This window comes from Haemaphysalis longicornis, unplaced genomic scaffold, assembly GCF_048455015.1.
Source record: "Haemaphysalis longicornis isolate Haplotype H1 unplaced genomic scaffold, Haemaphysalis longicornis Haplotype H1 scaffold_1, whole genome shotgun sequence".
NCBI classification, from domain to species: Eukaryota; Metazoa; Arthropoda; class Arachnida; order Ixodida; family Ixodidae; genus Haemaphysalis; species Haemaphysalis longicornis.
Genome location: NW_027526203.1, coordinates 235,573,652 through 235,589,141, shown reverse-complemented (window position 1 = coordinate 235,589,141; position 15,490 = coordinate 235,573,652). Strand labels below are relative to the sequence as shown.

General features: G+C 46.8%; 1 long non-coding RNA gene across 1 annotated transcript; it reads left to right on the top strand.

Moving 5' to 3' along the window:
• Window positions 1–656: 656 nt before the first annotated feature.
• On the top strand, window positions 657–3,510 carry LOC144168728 (uncharacterized). Its single transcript, XR_013322214.1, has 4 exons — window positions 657–880; window positions 1,929–2,010; window positions 2,482–2,568; window positions 3,234–3,510. It is a non-coding gene; the product is annotated as an uncharacterized LOC144168728 (long non-coding RNA).
• The last annotated feature ends 11,980 nt before the right edge of the window (window positions 3,511–15,490 follow it).

Genomic DNA, 15,490 nt, shown 5'->3' with positions numbered 1-15,490 from the left:
GCGTGTGCATTGCTCTCAGCCGGTGCACCAATGTCAACAACCTTTACCTCACCAAAGCTGACGGAGACTACCGATTCTACCACAGAGACAACATCGACAAGAACATGATGGACAAGTTTCGGCGCCTCGAGAACCACCGCCTACTCACCGTAACACAACAGCACTTGCGTGCCTTTGCCACCTGTGTGGACCCGGACGCGGAATTCCCTCTGGCGCTAGTAAAAACCAGCTCACTCAACATAACGGCAAAACAATGGAACGAAGCTGACGGAGACTACCGATTCTACCACAGAGACAACATCGACAAGAACATGATGGACAAGTTTCGGCGCCTCGAGAACCACCGCCTACACTCTAATCCTTGTAACCCATAATGTAACTTCTAAACGGAAGTAACCTATAAAATAAAGGTTACAATGGATCTATTTTGATGTTTTCTTTATCCCAGTCCATTCTAAGGGTTACAAGCGTGAAGTCAAAAGCGGTTTATACGTTACATTAATGATTTATAGGTTACATCAACAAAATCCGAAATGTAACCTTTACGTTGTAACCTATAAAACGCCCTCTAACCTATAAGAAATGCTCGTCGCGCCTTCTCTCCAGGCGGCCGTTGATTTCTCCGTTGCATGACGGGATATAGAGAAATGGCGGCGCCCGCAGGCCCGGTGGCCGCATTTTCGCGCCACTCGAGCCTTTTTGCCGCTGTGATACCCCTACGATGAAGCGAGGATTGCTGTTACAAGACTTATTTGTCGGCGTGAGTCGCGGAGGCTGCGGCGAGCCCATTTGTGACTGGCAGCGCTACACGGCCCGTTCTACGACCAGCATCAAGTTCGCATGTTGGACCAATGCCCCGGCGCCAGTGAAAGCGAACTCGGTGAGTATATTCCCGTAACGGTTTCCGTGTTTTCATTGGATGTATCTTTTCGCTGGGGCTTTTCAATTTGAAATTGCAGCATTCGAGAGGGATTTTTGTTACCCGACTGGTTGCTTCGCTGGACGTTTTCTGTTGCCCGCGACGGCAATTGAATGAAATCGCGGGCTTGCGTTCGTTGCGTCAGACTAGAGCGGACGATCGGGAAAGCCCGTACATTATAACAGATAACGGCGCTCGTGACCTGCTTTCTGCTCTGCGCGCCTTCGCCATTTGTTGAGCGTTTTGTTTACGGTGTTGGCTGCATCGGGCGCACTTGACGGGTTATTGGCCCATGTAATTGTCAGGTAGCTCTGCTTGAATATTTGAATTTTTTCCCAATGAAGTCTTATATTATCGCGCTATTCTCTGGGTATTATCATTTTGTTTCAGCCGTCGGGAAATGTTCATTTTTCTCGCTGCATATATTCGGAATGGTGTCTATTAATTGGTCTTGTAATATATCTGGATAAACACAAGGTGTGTGCTGCAGAAAAGTAGTCCACTAAATGCTGCCCGAAATTTCTAGACTCACTTTTGCCCAGCACAAGCCTCTTTTTTTGTGAAAGTTTGCCCTACCGCACAATAAAAAGTTTTCATATGTACAACACTCTTCATTTTTGTCATTCTTTTCCTTGAGTGGGTAAATTTGGTGTTAGTCATTTTGAGGTAGCGGGGCATTTTCACCATGTTAAGTGGGTTTATTATTCTCATTCGCACAAATCAGTCGTTTATTTATTCGCGTGGTATTGCAGGGCAAATGGTTTTCTCGCGTGATACTAGTGTAGTGCAGTAAAGCGACTTTACAGAATGGTGGTATGTATGAGCCAGCATGCAGGCTGCTTGATTGTTGTTGTTTTTTGATGATACAGAAATTGTGACGAATTAAACAGAGACAAGTGCAGGTGTAAAAACGGGTGCTGCACCCTCATCGGTTCCTGGCTGTTCGTAAAGTGTGGTTGCATCTGGCTACCTATGCTATGACTTATGAGCACTACTGTTTTTCTTGCAGGCAGTGTTCTTTGAGCTGACAACCAGGACTCTCCTGCGTATGACACAAGTTTAAATGAAGTCTGATTTCCGTGGAAACAACGGTATGAAAATGCAATAACTAAAATACATTCATTCAGATATTCTTTGTAAAGATGGCACCCAGGCCTGCACAGACAAAAATATGAATCTCTTGTAAAAATGCGAGGCCTTGCTTCAAGTGTTATGGTGTTATATTTCGTATCTTATTTTGCCTCATGTTTAGTGACTCTTTCTATCAGTTTGTTACTACATGAAGATTATGAATTCACATAACGATTTCCTCAGCATGGAGCTTTGTAGTTTTTAGCAACTCTAGCTATTCTATAAGATGCGTGGTTTTGCAGAGCACACAAGAAGAACTCTTTTTCGAATAGAGCTCTTTAAGAAAGCTCCAGTTGTTAGTGAATGCTTGTGCTGTGTTCTTTTCTTCGTCTTGTCAAGTTTGAGGTGTTCTTTCATTATGAATGTATACCAACTGCCCAGCTCTAAAGCCTATTACATTTTAACCCAAATAACCCTTTGAGTCATTACAGGTACAGACCTCCCGGGAATGCCACTTGAAGATCGGTGCAAGTTCTAGATGTATCCTCTCCCACAACACATTTGGACGAAGAAAAAATGTAAGTTGGCGATTCCTTTTTACGATTAGCCGAGGAAAAAACCACTGGTAGAAGAACACTTTACTGAAATGAAAAACGTTTCGGCTTCCACGTGGGATCCTCGTTCAAAATAAAACTGTCAGCACAAAAACGGGGGGGGGGGGGGGGGGGCGATGTTTAAGTACAGCCAAAAATGTGACGCAGACGGCGTCAGCATCGTGAAAGGACGTTTCCTGGGTTTAGTGCGACGTTCGCCCTTTTGCGTGTACTAGTGATTCCACATGAAGGCGCGGAAATGTTTTTGCTTTCTCTTTTGCAAATGTATGTCAGTTTATCTCGTAGCCCAAAGTTTGTGCCCGTTCTGGGTGAGCATACAGAAACATTTCGCGAGATAAACAGGAACACGGCGCGATTAAAATTCGGGAAGGTTGGCCGATATGACTATAGTGGCTTCGCGTTGTTCTCAACAATGCGGCCAAATTACTCTGTGTAACGAGAACTGAAATGATGTGAAATTATTTGAAAGGCCGTAAATCACTCCTCCTTCGGTGTGGCCTTTCATTTCATTCTCTGGTCTACGTCTTCATTTTCGTACAATATATTTTTCGTACTTCACATGCCTGTGGTTTGGTGTGAGGGGCTCATGGTTGCACTGGATTTTGTTCTTTTTCTGAAATTTTCTGTAGATGGCTCTTCAAGGTGGGGAAATCCAAGTGACGGCCCCTCACATATATACCTCCATCTGCGGCCGCAGGAAACAAGTTATTCAGATGACCTCGGGAAATCTTCAGCGTGCCCTGATTTTGTGCCTGCTTGTGTACTACGGAAATTGCGAAGCTTATCTCTGAATTTTTCCAAGCGCCTTTTTTCATGCAGGAAATTATAGATCCCATTTAAAGTTTGTCCAAAAGACAGATTGCAATCGGCCTAGAAACTTGTTAGTGCTGCATAAAAAACGATAACTTGGCGTGGGAATAACAACTCAGGTGGAACTGTAAACAGGAACCTAAGAGGGAAGTGTAAAGATGCATTCGTAAAGACAAGTGAATTCCAAGTGTATATTAGACTCTGAGTGAAACAGAGAATGTAGAGAACATAGCCGTAAACACTGCTTTGTATGAAACAGGGAATTTGTAATAAATGTTCTTTCTACTTTCCCACATTCGGCGTCTTTTTCTGTGGGGAACCATGACAATAACGCTGTACTGGGAAAGTGCACCTCTGAGAACCATCTTATAAATGTAGCTCAAACTTGAATTCGTCTGAAATGGTTCAATTGCAGTACCAAACAATTCGAAATACTTTGCATACATCCGTGCAAATATTGAGGTAAAGAATCTGTATATTTGGCCATGTTTGTGAAGCTGTTCACGCAACATTTATTAAACAGGTTTAATAAGGATATATGAATAAACCGAGTTTTACCTGAAAGTCTAAAGCAATATAGGAAACACCAGTTCGCCCAGGAATCCGCACTCGTCTAATACTCAGTAAGGAACGATAATTACATTGGGGTGGTTCGCAGCTTTGCTTTTTAATAAATAGCCCACAGGAGTTTCATAATATTAAATGTGGATGTTCAAAACTACTGATGCCAAACTTCTGGAAATGAGCTCCTTTTAAATGCGCAAATATGTGTGCCTGTACTGCAATTCTCTTTTGATAATCATGGCCTAAGTTGTCAGACAGGAATTTTTGTCTTAAGGCTATGTTATCATAACTTTGGCGTCCTTTTGGAGTATGCTATCACAAGTGCATGTTTCCACTAAAGCTTGGGTTCACTAAAGCCTAATGTTGTTTAACTAAAGCTAAAATTCATGCCCGCAATTTACAAAAGACCTATCATGCATGTTTGATGCTGGTTTCTTAAACGGCACAAAGCTGATTCAAACATCAAATTTAGTTATGCCTGTTTATAAGACTTAAGCGTTGCCAATACTCACCAAGATTTGTGGGTGACAACCTGGGTAACGATTATCGAACAGGTAATGCAATGCATATATATTAAGAAAACATTTTCAAGCTTTTTAGCACTGCAATTTTAGGAATTGTAAAAGTAACTTCTCTTTTAGCCCCAGCCGTGTGGCCGGCAGTTTATTCAAGGGACGAATAAAAGACACCTGACGCAAAAGTTTAGACGGCGCAATGGACAGCATGGTCGCACATATCGTCTTCCACTAACGCGATATTTGTTTACCACGCGGGAAAGGCGCCTTCGGGGCGTCGCCACAGCTGCGCCGGCGAAAGCGCGCCTGGCGCGCAACATGACACCTTCCAGGTGTGTGGCCTTGAACGGCGGTAGATGTAACTTATATATAGGTATACATGCTGAAAGCGGCAAAGTAACCCATAACTGAGTAACCCTTACGTGTATACGTATATAAGGGTTACAAAGATATAGGTTACATTTGTACCTTAAAAATTATAGGTTACAAAAATTCGAAAATGTATACCTCTATTAAGGGTTACCCAGCTTAGAGTGTACTCACCGTAACACAACAGCACTTGCGTGCCTTTGCCACCTGTGTGGACCCGGACGCGGAATTCCCTCTGGCGCTAGTAAAAACCAACTCACTCAACATAACGGCAAAACAATGGAACGACACGGAACCGCCACGATGCTTCGCATCCCAGAAATTAGTCGTCCAGTGCGTCCGGGAGACCCTGGAGAGGCAGCGGGTAGGCGGCGCGAGCCCCTTGGGGCCGAGCGCCGGACGCCTGACCTGAGGGCTGGCCCGGATGACGCCATCGGCGCCACCGGACCGTTACTAGTCAATAAAGTCTTTTCTCTCTCTCTCTCTCTCATCAGGGTTCCCCATGGGAAGATAGTGTAATTTTTTCTATACGGCCAATTCAAATTCCATGCAACGCAATCTGCGGAATGACGTATACCTCAATGTGTAATACAATGTAACTGATAAGTCGCAATGTAATGGAACGTATAACGCAAATCGCCCCAACAACTCGCTCGTCTTCTTTAAATCTTGATTTTTAGTGTAGTACAAATTGCGATTTTGATGTGCATTAAACTAAACGCTCCCAATAGTTAGCCCTGGACAAACAAGGCACACTCTTAGGCAAAAAGGACTAAAAGTTCGTCCTTTCGGGGACTAACAGCCTCTGCCACAATCATTAGTCCCTTTGGGGACTAACTGCGAGGGGACGAACGGTTAGTCCCCCACCCGGATGGTCCGTTCCGATACTCCCCAAGGACGAACTGCGTAGAGTGCAGGAAAAAGAAAAAAACTCCGGCAGCAGGGATCGAACCCCTGACGCCCGGAATTATACACAAGGAACCCGACGCGTTATCCGCTAGACCACTTTTTTTTTCTTTATTGCCTGGTTTGGGTCAATACATACATGCAAATCATCGACAAAATTACACCACGTGAAAAAACACTAGCACATACCTTGCTAGTGAGTAAGGTTTAAAAAGGCGGTAGTCTCGCCACACTCTCCAGCACAGTCAGCCACTCGGGTGGACTAGGCTCGGTTTTCAACACCTCTACTATGTAGCGGACATTTTCACAAAAGTATTCCCTCCCTGGCCTCGCATCGACATCATTGTACCGACGGGCCATGCGAGCCTTCCATATACCGTGTAGGGCCAGTAACATTATGAAGTCGTCTAAAAACCGAATTCCATAACTATCCTCAGGAAAATCTTTCTTTAAGGTACGCTGCAATACGTCCCATAGGAAGACCCCGTCCCAACAATCTACGAACACGTGTTCGATGGTCTCTGGTTTTTTGCATGGGAAGCAATCAGGGCCCCAAGGCACAAATAAACCTTTCTCAATCATCCAGGTTTTTACAGGTAGTACACCCACATGCAATTTAAAGAAAAACGATTTAACATAGCCAGGAGCTGGCATTCTTTTAACACGCCGAAGAACATCTTGTCCCGGCCCCACACGGTATAGGGACCTGTACAGTGGGATCGGCAAAACCGTATCCACGAGATCCTTATACAGTTTCTTCCTCGGCACATGAGATAAATATTCCAAGGAGAATCGGGCACAAAGAAACCTTGTGGCATCAACAACTTCACGTAGGTAGCCATGGATTCCACCACCATAAACACAACAGGAAACAATCAATTCGGGCAGTGCTGCACCCAAACGAACTTGACACACTGTGCGCAAAAAAGGGTCGCGTACATCTCTCAGAAAAAGGAAACGGTTTACTACTTGGCGCAAGAATAAGTGCACCAAAGAAAGTCCACCGGAGCGGACACGACGAAACAGATTTGTCCGACTCGTTCGTGGAACCCCATAAAAACACGGCAAAAACACGGTGCAATCTTTGTACATTGGCACGCCCGCAGTGTAATACCTGCATCACGTACCACAATTTGGAAACGAAAAACAAATTACAAACAGCAGCACGTGCAAAAACGGATAGTTGCTTTCCCCCCAACTTTTCGGCTTTGTCCCGTATCTCGATTGCTTGCCTTCGCCAGTACGGGTCACTATCCCGATAATTTTCAAGCGGGACGCCTAAGTATTTCGTGGGCGTGTCTACCCAGTTTATTAGTGCAAATACGCTGGGCTTCGATTGCCATTTACCATGCCAAAAACCAAGGCACTTATCCCAGTTAACGCTACTACCACTATATTTACAAAATCTTTTTAAAATATCAATACTCTCGTTTATGCTACTTGTATCCGTGCAGAACAAAGCGATATCATCGGCGTAAGCAAGTACGCGCACTTCGCATGCTTGCAAAGCAAAGCCCCGAATTTTACGACTGTGGACGACGTTGGCACAAAACGATTCAATGTAAATGGAAAAGAGCAAAGATGACAGGGGGCAGCCCTGTCTAACCGAGCGTCTCACTCTAATGGGGGCGCTGACAGATTTGTTCACTATAATACTTGTGCTGCACTCCTTGTACGCCATACGCACTCCTTCGGTAATTATTCTTCCTACATTCACGTGTTCAAGAATTTTCATCATTATTTCATGTGACACCTTGTCAAAGGCCTTCTCTAAATCTATCTGTACCATTGACACCGCTTGATCCATTTTATCACAACAGTCTAAGATGCATCTGGCTACATGTATATTTGTTGTAATTGAACGGCCCTTTATGCCACACGTTTGATGGGTTCCAACGATATCTTGAACTACTAACTGCAATCGTCTTGCAAGGATTTTCATTAGTATTTTATAATCCACGTTGGTGAGGCAAATGGGGCGATACGCCGTGACATTCCTGAGTTTCAGTCTATCATCAGTTTTTGGAATGAGTACAGTGTGAGAGAGAGTGAAGGACGGTGGAAGCACTTCGTTCTCGTAAGCCTTAGTGAAAAGGCAACACAGCACTGGGCTCAGCTTACACTTGAAAGCTTTATAAAAGGCTGCTCCTAAGCCGTCTGGACCTGGCGTCTTTCCAGGGCTTAACTCTTCAATTGCCTGACTAACATCACCAACGGTAATAGGCGCTTCGAGATTAGTCCTGATTTCATCATCTAGCCTGGGCAACAAATCCATGAATTCGCGTTTAAAATTTTCTAAATCGCTTGAATGAAAAGAAAACAATGTGTCATAATGCTCTTTAAACACGTGTGCAATTTCAGCACGATCGGTTAACACCACACCGTCACTTTCGATTTCAGTAATTTCTTTTCTACTGGCATACCTCTTTTCAGTGCCGAGGGCTCTCTTGGTAGGTGCCTCACCTATCAGCAGTCTTTCTGCTCTCGCCCTTATTAGGGCACCGTGGTACTTATCCTGATCGATTACCTCGAGCTGCGCTTTAAGCTTCCTAATCTCCTCTGTGTGTACCCCAGGTGTTTGGCATTCTTCTTTAATAAGCGATGTAAGGGTACTACGGAGGCGTTCCTCTTTCATACGTTCTGAGTGCTTCATAGCACTCGACTTTTCTAATGCAGACATTTTTATTTCTTGCTTGAAACGTTCCCAACTATGGGCGCAGTTAGTCATACCTACTAACTGCTTAATCTTTTCACTCACAGCAAGCATAAAATCTTCGTCTTGCAATAACTTATTGTTCATTTTCCAGAGGTTCCAATTAAAATTCACATTTTGCTTCGCCTATACCAAGACAGAAAGATACTAAACAATGGTCACTAAATGACACTGGTGTGACACAATAATCATGACACTCGCGCAATAGATCAACAGAGACATAAACGCGGTCCAAGCGGGCGTGGCTCTCTCCCTGAAAATGCGTGAATTGCACATGTCGTGCGCACACATTTACTTCACCGATATCCTCAACACCAGATTCTGCAATTGCCTCTTGGACAACAGAAGTACTGCCGTCGCGGAAAGGCGTTTTACTGGATTTGTCATGCGCGGAGAGCACGCAGTTAAAATCCCCCAGAAAAACAATAAATCGTTCAGTTCGCAACCAAGTACAAACCTCCTGAAAAAACACTTTTCGCTCTTCGACTCTCGTTGGTGCGTATATGGCTATTATACACCAATCGATTGACAAGTAGTTAATGTCGCAAACAATGAATCGACCTTTCGAACAACTTACAATGTTCTGTATGACTGCCCCAATACTCTGTTTAATTAAAAGCATGCATCCAGCGGATAAGCCTACTGCATGGCTAACGCAAACATTATAATGTGCAGCAAACAATTTCACCATTTTCTGAGTCTGGTCTTCCCTGTCAATCTTAGTTTCCTGTATCGCCACTATGTCAAGTTCCTTCTCAGCGATTAGCCGGTTAACTTGAACTTGTCTTCTTCTCTCAGAAAGCCCACGAACATTTAGGGTGGCGATTCGTACAGGATTTTCGAAATGTATCATTTTATGTTTTTTTTTTTTTTGGACAAGACTCAGCCAACGATGAAATTGAAAACCTTGAGTCGAAACGCGATAATAATATTACATAAAAAGAGAGAAAGAGCTTCTTCCGTTTGGACATTACAATCACGTACTACAAGCAACAGGCGCAATCTCAGTCCAAACAGTTGCAACATGAATTTTTGGAGATGTAGAGAAAAAAAAAAGGCAGTCCTCTTAAACAATTGTTTAAGAGCATCAAAGCAGACGTCGTGAAGGAAAACATATACCTCTGAACAACGATCTCACTTTCACGGTGGCTTCGCCGCTGCCGCCCCTCGGTCGTATGGCGAGGAGCTCGATTTCAGTTTAGAGCACGGACGCCGCGCCACACGTCATTCCGCACCCACTTTTCCGTCACCCGGCACTTCGTCACTCAGCTGCTGTTCGTGTTCTTGTCGCGGTCGCTTTGTTGCCTTTCCATCCTCCACTTCGGCTTCTGCAGTTGCACTGACGGGGGTCTCGATGTTGCAGTCACCTGGTGCTTCACTTGGTGGGGCTATAGCGTCCTCTTTTTCGGGCTTAGCGTCCGGACCTGTGTCATCATTCTGGCGAGTCTCCTCACCCGGAAACGGCTTAACTTCATCCATGAGAGGTGCTGACTTATTAGGTTCCTTGTCGGGCGACTCCGGCGTCTCGCGAGGCTTAGGCGCATCTCCGGCGGCGAGTTCCTCAGTTTCGTCAGCGTCCATGACGAGCTCAGACAAATCGTCGGCTCCCACAGGTGCGACGACAGCAGCATATGTCCGCGTGCACTGTGTCGCTTCGTGACCGAACCGCCGGCAGACAGTGCACCGCGGCACCTTGCAGTCGCGACGCATATGGCCCGAACCTTGGCAGCGAAGGCACTGCGGGGGCCTGCCAGGCACGACCACAAGTGCCAGCTCGCCTGCCACACGGATTTGGTGCGGCAAGTCCTCGGCCCTCAGTCCCGCTTTGAGCTTGAGGGTCACGGACCGCGTCGTTGAGCCCTTGTCCTGGACGCCTTGAACTCTCCAACGCTCTCTGGAAACGTCGCTCACCCTTCCGTAGGGAGCCAGCGCGACGTGAACGTCTTCCTCCGTCACATTATGCAGCAACCAATGCATTTTCAACCTCAGGTCTTGGTTGGCGGGGTCTATTACGATGCAGCGATGCCCTTTCACTCGCACATCACTTGCTTCCAAAATTTTTTTCACACCGTGTTCGGACTTGAAAGTCACCGCCCAAACGTGACTCATTTGGAACGCTCCCAGAGTGAGCACCTCGGGAAGCAATTCCAGCCGAGCCAGCGCCTCGCGAAAATCTTCGACGCGGTATGGGCGGGCACGCATGTCGCCGTGCAGAAAAACAGTATTTAAAACAATACGACCTGTTGGCAGTGTTGGCAGCGATACTTGATATTCCTTGTCATCGGCAAAAATCCTGTTTCCGCGGCCGGAAAGGGCCGCATTAACCGCTCCCGAGGAGCCCTGCATTCTGCGTCCGTTCACGGTGGTGGCCGGAAGCAGAATCGTTATCCGCTAGACCACGCCGCCGGGTGGTACCAGACCACGCCGCCGGGTGGTACCAGCGGTAGATAATATTCAAGTGTACAGCGTGTAGTTCTGTGCATAACGCAACAGATCCATTGCAACTGGTGCCCGAATTTCTATCTGTGCAAGCGAACGTGACCGCGTTTTGCGCCTTGCGCTTAGCGCTTTGCTAGATTTAGGGACTATTGCTCAGTTCGATTCGAAGTAGAGCCTCACAACCATAGTTTTTCTCGTAAATAACAATCAACTCGTCGTCGCCTAGTTGAGATAGGTAGCTGGGCGATCGGACGACTCATTTGTTTCCGCACAAATTAGCGCAAGCTAAGTGCTTTCTTAGTGTTCGATACATATGTTAAGTGCTCTATGTAACGTATGTGAAAGGTGTCGTCTGTGTGAGTGTCAGAATAAGGAAACATGCCATATTTTCTGTTAAGTTCGGGCTCCGCATGTAATTAATGAAGGCCGCCGGTGGCCCATGTATTGGCGTCGCCTCCGCTGGTAGCCACTTTCCCGTGTCCCTTTCATGTAGCCGCACGGACGCCAAGTTCGGAGCCGCGGAGAGCGTGTTTTGTGCCCGTCCTATTGTGTGTCAAAAGACGGGGGCGCTTGGCCTATGTACGTCTGTCGCGTCGAGGGTGGCAGGGTCATTCGCATAACAAGCTGACGGGCGGCCAGATGATCGTATCTCTTAGTGTTGAAAGCGCGCGCGGTGTAAGTTTGGAAAATCTTCGACTCCGGCGGCGGGCGCTCTTCGTCGACGGGTCGTTCGCCTCGACGATGGTCGCCTCGGCTGGCAGCGTCTCTCCCCGTGGTCTGTTCAGGTGGCCGGCGGCGCCCCTTTAGTCTGGGAGGGAATTAGCAACTCTCATTGTCACGCCGCCCGCGCAGACGCCCGACGTCGTGGGAGGCGTCGCGCGGAGGGAGGTCAGCCGCGCGGGGACCGCTCCGGGCCCTCGGCTTGGCTGTTGTTTGTGCAGATGCCGCCGGCTGAACGTAATGGATGGTTCACTTTAGGCCGCAGATGGCCTGTATTTTCTGGCCGGGTGCAACAGCGTGCGTAGGAAACGCACTATGAGTGTGTAAGAGAGAGAGTTAGGTCACGTGACCGCAGGTGGGGACATGTGTGTGATTGGCTGATTCCTGTGGCCAATCAATGGTTTGTATTAATTGTTTTGAAAGGTTTTTCTCTCTTTCTTGTACGCCCCTTTTTTGGAGGCGGGGTTTTTGTTATCAAAACCGGAGTGTTGGGTTTTCTCGGGGGTCGGTCGAGAGGGGATCTAGTTTAGTATAGATCTCGGCCGAACAGGCTGCTGCTGTCAGAGTGACAATGTAACCGTCACTCTGACCTGATGTAAAGTTGGAGTTTTGTAAATAATGTAAATAAACCTAATACCGAGCAAGGAAGGCAGTCCTCGTCCCTCACCCGCTCCAAGCATCGGTCGTCGGTCATCGGAGCGAGTCGAGATGGTCCTCTCGGCTCGCGCAATAAAAGAACATCCCTATTTCGCCTCCATCAGTTCGCCAAGAAGATGGAGAGGCGAAATTTAACTTTTTCCTGCATCGGCGAAAGCGAATTCGGTGTTGCTTAGCCTGAATTCTTACAGTTCGCGTCGCGAGACTATCGCGTCTGGGAAATGCAAGCGGGTTTTACAGCAGTTGCAGCATTGTCATAGCTTTGGTGCCCAAGGCAATTATGTACCGAGTGTAAAAGATAACTTCGAGACGCTTACCCAGGGCCGCACCCAGAAATTTTTTTCGGGGGGGGGGGGGGGGGGGTTATGAATTTTGGGAAGGGGGTAGTTTTGCTGAAAGCAACAGTAAGTATTGTTTACGTGCTGCCTGGAAAAGATTTCGGGAGAGGTTCGAACCCCCGAACCTCCCCTCTGGGTACGGCCCTGCGCTCACCTGTAGCGAGCATTTTCGTTTTGCAGATGTCATCAGCAACATGCGTTTTTTCTCTTCTGTTAAACATATACATATTCATTACGATCAGGAATCCACTTTTGCTATTGTCACTAATTTTTGCGTTACTGTTAAGGCGCTTGAAAGCTTTCACTGGCCGTTATTACCTCGCACGAATCGCATGCAACACAGCGTATCAACATAACCTCGCCGAGAAGCGTATGACAATTGCGCTTCGCCGCTCCTTGCCATTACCCGCTGCTCTACTAACCCTAGGCGATTTTCTTATAACTAACATCAATATTTTCTCCCATGGCACCATCTAAAGCACCCAGTGACTGCAATGGCTTGTGTTTTGGAAATATAAAACTGTTCGCAGACATATGCGCGAAAGGGTAACGACGACGCCATTAGGGGATTAACGACGCAGCAAAGAGACTAACTGCATGCGTTTCGTCTTCCCGTTACTCCTTATAGATCGGCGGGGACGAAGAGTTAGTTCGCATTTATGAACACGGCACGTACTCTGCCGCAGATACTCCCCTCGAAGATGAACGGTCGCCCGCGAAGACTAACGGCTGTATTTTAGTCCCTATTTTAGTCCTTTTTGCCTAAGAGTGCAGCGTTTTTAGGAAAGTACTAATTTGTTGAAATGCAGAAGTCGAAAAGCTTCTGATTGCTTGTAGGGCTTAACGCGCCGACGCAACGCAGGCGATGAGGCGCGCCGTAGTGGAGGGCTCCGGATTAATTTTGACCACCTGTGGATCTTTAACGTGCGCCGAAATCTCGTACACACGGGCGTTTTTGCTTTTCGCCTCCATCAGAAAAGCAGCAGCCGCGGCCGGGAATCGAACCCGCACCCTCGTGCTCAGCAGCACAACGCCTTAGCCACTGAGCCACCGCGGCGGGTTCGAAAAGCTTCTGTCCCGGGTGGCCTGTCAAAGGTTGACCCCTGACGGCTATTGGGGAATTTAAATGACAATGCCAGCATAAGACAGCTGTTAGTAGAGTCGGTTTTTGTATGCTTTATGTGCTATTGATCATTTTATGTCAAAAAGAGGCAACGAAGAAAAAAATTGAGCTGGCACCAAAAATCTTCTGGGTTTCACTAAAAATTACTTCAACCCCCTTCCAAAAGAAAAAAAAACAAGCTATATATAGTTTCTAAAATTGGTGTTTTATGTTAAGTTTTTCAGTACTTTCTCTTTTTTTCAGCCACAGAGGCTTGTGCCTGTATCAAAAGGGACCCGTGGTTGAAGAAATTTCAACCAGTTAGGCGCAAAAGTCTTGTATTCGTATCCATATATGAAATGACGTGTTTTCTCGCTCATTTTCAACATTACTTTTACAACATATAAAACTAATCTCGTTTCTATGGACTTTTTAAAGCAAATCTTTCTACCTCTACCAGCCAACGGTTCTTTCGCGGCGTGAGGGACAATAAACTCCCAACGCGGCGGAAGCGGCCCGGGGGGGGGGGGGGGGGGGGGAGGGTTTCACTCACGGAGCACACTGTAGATGGCGCGGCGAATTTACCCTGTTCCCCGCGCGGAGGTGCCTGCTCGCCGGCGGGTGCGTCGGCGGTACGGCTTTACAGTGGTACGGTACGGCATTGCGCGCTTCCTTCGCACGGCTTGATTAACTTTTTCGACAGCACCTCAAACATTTGGCCGCTAGAGAAACGCTACCTTTTGCGCACTGCTTACCACGAATGGGACCCCGTTTTCCAAATTGATGAATACCAGTTCGGTTGTGTTTTAAGAGGTATTACAAAAGGCGGAAGGAGCAACTGGTCCTGATAAATAGCGATTATCAAAGTTCCCTCAGCTTTCTCGCAATTCTCGAACTTACTAAACTAACTACAGTTTAGATCGGTATAAATGGGAATCACTAAGCTCACATGCCGCATTGTTTCAGTGTCTACGCTTGTGTCGCGCGCTGGTGTAGCCCCGAGCTAGCACATCAGGATGGCTAGGTTCCGCTGTCTCACCCTTCGAAAGACGCTCCTCTCCGTTTTCTTACTGCCGACGCACGGCCGGGCTACGGCGGCGGCGTCCATCGCTTTAGCCCGGCCGTGGTCGACTCTGCTGCATTCGGGACCCCGCCCCCGCGAGTTCCAAGTAACGGCTGGCAGAAGCTCTCGTTCCATACTTTATAGAGCCACGTGTGTGAATTCAAGTGACGTCGCATGAACAATTGTTGTGGGTGTCGTTTAAAACTTTGCTTTCCAACCACCTTCACAGCGTGGATTGGAGCCACTTTTTTTTCGTAATATATGACTGCTTACCTGTTTTCTTTTTTCATGTAACTTTCATTCCACCCCATATGGGATGCATATGATAGACTTCTAAGTAATTAAGACCGTACCTAGCCTGATAATACAGTAGCCGAGCGATTTTTAGAACCTAGAGGGGTACCAAAAATAGTCCGAATAAAAGAGCAGCCCGAAAAATCCGCGAGTCGCAAAAACGAACTTCATTTTATTTAAATGGGGCAGAAGAACTCGCGAATGGTTCCTTGCCTTAAATTCCTTCTTCGTGTGAGAACGATCGCTTGCATCTCTGCATGTTTTCTTTGTAAACGTTGGACAACAACACCGACGCGTTGGTATTTGTGTCTTGCGTTGATGGTTGTGAAATTACATGCAAAATTATGGATTTTGCGACTACATGCAAAATTACAGTTTCCAAGATCAAAGTTTTGT